The sequence below is a fragment of the Cetorhinus maximus genome, unplaced genomic scaffold, assembly GCF_964194155.1.
Source record: "Cetorhinus maximus unplaced genomic scaffold, sCetMax3.hap1.1 HAP1_SCAFFOLD_417, whole genome shotgun sequence".
Taxonomy (NCBI): domain Eukaryota; kingdom Metazoa; phylum Chordata; class Chondrichthyes; order Lamniformes; family Cetorhinidae; genus Cetorhinus; species Cetorhinus maximus.
The window spans coordinates 52851-57681 of NW_027596363.1; positions in this window are offsets into that span (position 1 = coordinate 52851).

Genomic DNA, 4831 nt, shown 5'->3' on the forward strand with positions numbered 1-4831 from the left:
GATGAAAGATCATCCAGCTGGAAGATTAACTCTCTTTCTCACTCCACAGACGCTGCCAAACCTGGTTTCATTTAATCAGGAATTTCTGTTCATTGTGACAGTTCACACAGTGGTAAGGAAAAGGTTTTCCTTGACCGGGAATTGCCAGTGAAAGCACCATATCCTCAGCACTGAACAGTCACAACTTCCAGTGAAGTAGAGGGCAATTTTAATGCAGAAACAACCAAATCGATTTTTCACAAAGTGGGAAGGAGAAAGACTCAGTTTGAGCGGTGATACTGCTGGAGCAATGGAGAGCTGGGGATCACCCATGGAAGCTGCAAAGTTTTCAGGAATAATGGCGCCTAGCGTGGGGCTCAAATAGATGGCCCCGGAGTTTAGAGTTTCATGCTCTATCGATTGAGCTAACCGGACCAGCATTTAAAGCCGTTCATATTCCAAAATACATAATTAGAAATCCTGATTTCCAGTTGGTGTCTCAGCTTGTTCTGAGTTTAACTCATGTGAATAAAGCTTGTGATGATAAAAATGTGTTCATCCCCTTGGGGAACTGAAGCACATTGACACAAACAGAGGATGACAGATAGACATTTACACCGAGGGTGACAGAGGCCGAAGGAGAGGCAAACACCAAGAAAGCAAGGGCGACACCAACTTGGCCAATTATTGTTCCTTTCCAGACTCCAAATTGAGTAAATGTTTGCAGATGAATGGAAATGAATAAACGCGGAAGGGAAGCAGGTAAAGTACACGGGAATGTTGGAAGGTTTTTATTCAATTTAACCAATAACTAACCCTGGAGGCATCTAAAGGAAGATATGCAGTTAGCCAGACTCAAACCTGCTTCGGGAGACCCCAATGGATTTCAAGCCCATTACTTTAAACACTTGGCCCCAACTACAGGCCTTACGGTGATTTTAATGTTGTTCATATAACATCCCCGAACGGTTCTAGCAGCGATAGAGAGCATTCGGCTCCACATCTTCCCGGTCACCCTGCAATTTACACTGACTCTCCTTGTTCTTCCTACCAAAATGAACATCTTAAAAGGACACCGACTTCGAGCCGATTCTGAGATGATGTGACTGAAAGGGCAGCACACACAGGAGACTGGAGTCTAAACCCAACCCCCTGAGACCGCTCGGCCATGCTATCTCCACTCAATGCACACTAACCATTGCCTTGAGTGGTGTTTGCACTGAATTACAACATAACCAACATAACCAAGATAGTCCATTTTACCTCCCGAGCCCATCATAGTATCAGGTTCAAAGTTACCCCACAGATAGAGGCCATTCAGCCCGTGTCATAGCAACATAGGGCTCAGGAACAGGAGCAGGAATAGGCCATTCAGCCCTTTGAGTCTGTTCTGCTGTTCAATAAGGTCATGGCTGATTTGGTTGTGGGCTCAACTCCAATTTCCTGTCAGCCCGCCATAACCCTTGACTCCCTTGTCTATCAAAAATCTGTCTAAGTCTTCCTTGAATAAATTCAATGACTCAGCCTCCAATGCTTTCTGGGAAAAATAATTCCACAGACTAACAACCCCCCGAGAGAGAAAAAGAAACTTCTCATCTCCGTCTGAAAAGGGAGACCTCTTACTCTTCTAGAAAATAACTCGCCTGGTCCCACTCCCTCGCCTTTTCCCCGGAGACCTGGATTTTCTGTCCAATCCTCTCTTGAAATCCACGATTGAACCTGCCTCCCCTACACTCTCAGGTAGTGCATTCCAGATCCTAACCACTCGCTGTGTAACAGAGAAACCCCTTTAGAATTATTGGCTTCGGGACAATCAGAATATTTGGTAACAGATAAAACTTAAAGTTTCAAAGGGAGATAGCAACTGTTGTAGGAGAGCTGGTTCCCGGTAACATGGATGTGTCTGCAGTGGGTGGGATCAGGCAGTTTCCATGTATCCACAATGAATGTCCCAAATTTAATTTTGGGAGAATGAAACTGATAGAGAACAATTGTCATTCTGGTAGCAGCAATCTGAAGCTTTAACTCACTGACCCCCTGCTTTAGGGGATCTCGAAGAGTCAACTTTCATCAGTTTCTGTTGCACAATTGATCAGTGCATTCAGCTGAGAACTGAAAAAAATCGGTGGTTTGAGGCCACCCAGGGGCGAATCCGTCGTCGTTTTCTCCCCATCAACATTCATTACCACACAGGTCTGGCTGGCTCTGTGGCTCTGAAACCACAGGAAAATATCGCCCAACGTTGCAAGCTCCACTTTTACCCTCTGAGTTCCCACATCAATCTTCATTTCTGAACTTTCATTTCAAAGAATATTCTGAATATTCATTTTAAAGAAAATAAACGATCATGTACCTCCATCTAGCCCAATAGAAATCGATGAAGTTATTGGATCAAACAACCGCATCAATTTTTCTCTCTTCCTCAGCTCCACAGTAAGTGAAACAGGGAAATGCAGCAATTATCCAGCCCAACACTCTCCAATCAGCTGCTGCCAGAAGAAACATTTTTTTAAAACTATTATTATTTTGCTGAATTTTATTTTGAGAAAGAATGAAGACTCAGGGAGGTGGTGGCTTAGTGGTATTGTCACTGGGCTAGTAATCCAGAGACACAGGGTAATCCTTTGGGGGCCAGGGTTGGAATCCCACCTGGAATTGAAAGTCTAATGGTGACCATGGAACGATTGTCATAAGAACTCATCTGGTTCACTAATGTCCTTTAGGGAAGCAAGAATGACACCAACCTGTTTCTGTTTTTGTTCTATTTTCCAGTGCTAGTTTCATGACTGTTTTCGTGAATGAACGGAAATATGAAAACTCTCGAATGTTTGGTTGGAGTAGATTCAATTTAGCTGATAATTAACTCTGCAGACAGAGAGTTAAAACCAGGGAAGATGGGAAGCGGAAAACCCCAATGGATTTGGACTCCAACGCCTTAACCACTCGGCCACGACGACTGGTCCTCTGCACAGTTTAATGTTGTTGGTATAAAATCATAAATGCCTACAGCAGAAAAGGAGTAAATTCGGCCCATTGTGTCCGTGTCGGCTCTCTGGAAGAGCAAGTTAACTAATTTCATAATCCCACCTTTTTCCCACAGCAATTTATATCGATCCTGTCCCTCCTCGTCCTTCCTGTAAAAATGAAACACCGCATACATACCCCTAAATAAAATTTGAGCTGGCACGTGTTCGACCTGCTGTTCGAACAGCTCATGTACAACTTGCAATTTCCAAAACCCACCAACCTCATCACTGTGGCTCCTGTGAAACTGACAAAGGATCACACGGCTGACATTCATCACTGAAAGTAACTGACACACGTCAAATTCTAAACGCTTCCATGTTGCAGCTGTTTCTGCTTCTGTCCCTGCCTCGCCTCCAACTCCCTGTGCCCGTTAAGCTCCCAGATCAATTAGCTGCTTGATGCAGGCAATGTCAGTTCACGAACCCAATTTTTCCCTGGAAAGCAGGGAATGTAAGACACGAAGCTTTGAGTCGGGATGGGTTGACAGGAGCTCATTTTCCTGATTGTCCGAGATACTGATTACACGAATATGCACAGTGTCAATTATCCACAGCCAGACTCTCCTTCCAATCTTGTGCACCTTGTTAAGCTTTGAAACTGTTAATATTTTCACACTGGATTTCAATTGAAGAAAGCGGAGCTGGGATGAGTTTATGTTCAGTCGATGTACTGCAAGAAGGTACACAACAGGCTCATGATATAAGTGCCTATTTTGAAAGGGTTGCTCCATCTCCATATCATTATGTTTATGCAGAAGCCCTGTAAAAGGTGCAAGAAAGGTTTACTGGAGTGATGCCAGAACTGAAAAGTTATAATATTCAAGAACGATTGAACAGGTTAAACAGGTTTTCTCTGGAAAGCAGGGTGAGGGATGACTTGATCGAAGCTGTTAATATTAGAAAAGTGTTTGGAAGATGTTTCCTCTTGCGGATAGACAAGAATGAATATAACTTAGTCACCAATAAATCCAACGTCCATTTCAGAAGCAAAGTCTTTGACCAGGGATAAAGGCTGAAAATGATAGAAATACTCGGAATATCTGGGAATTTCTGTGGATTGAGAGTCAGAGTTATGTTTTAAATTCTGTGCACTGACTCAGTACAACCCTGCTGAAAAGTCACACACCTGAGAGGAAAAATATGTCTCTCTCCACTGACGCTACCAGTCCTGTTTCGAATTCCAAAATGTCCTGGTTTTATTTCAGATTTACAGCATCGCTTTTCTCTTTTCCTTGGATGAAAATGTAGAACACATTTCCAGAAGGATTTGAAATCCAAGTCGGAGTTGCACACTCCTGGGTAAAGTCACACGTTGAAAACATTATTCACCAGCTGAATGTGGAAATGATTCACTTGATCATCTGATGAGTTGACACAGCAGCAGTCACATCTGATGGAGAAAATTCTGGTAGTTCATTTGTGCAAAGTTTGGTCACCAGTCACCAGAGGCTTTAAAAGTTCAAAAGTTTTAAGCCGCAATAGGCACATTCTTACTGGCAAGACGGAGTTTAAATGTTCAGTGTGTGGAAAGAAAAATAACTTCTTCACCTCACCTGCTAAGAATCCAGTGAATTGACATCTAGCTGTAAGGGTTTGTTCTGTTGTTAATTACACCCAGGACAGAAGTGTGGTAGAGGCATGTGCACTTTGTTACCTCAATTGATATAATAATTTTATATTTTGACCCTAAATCTCCAGTCATTATCGGATCATGAAACAGTATCGGCTTCTAATGGCGGACCTGTCACCCAGCATTCACAGCGGGAAAGAATATGCCTGATACAGAGTCCAGCGTTCGGCGCATGCGCATTACGTAGTGTGATTGT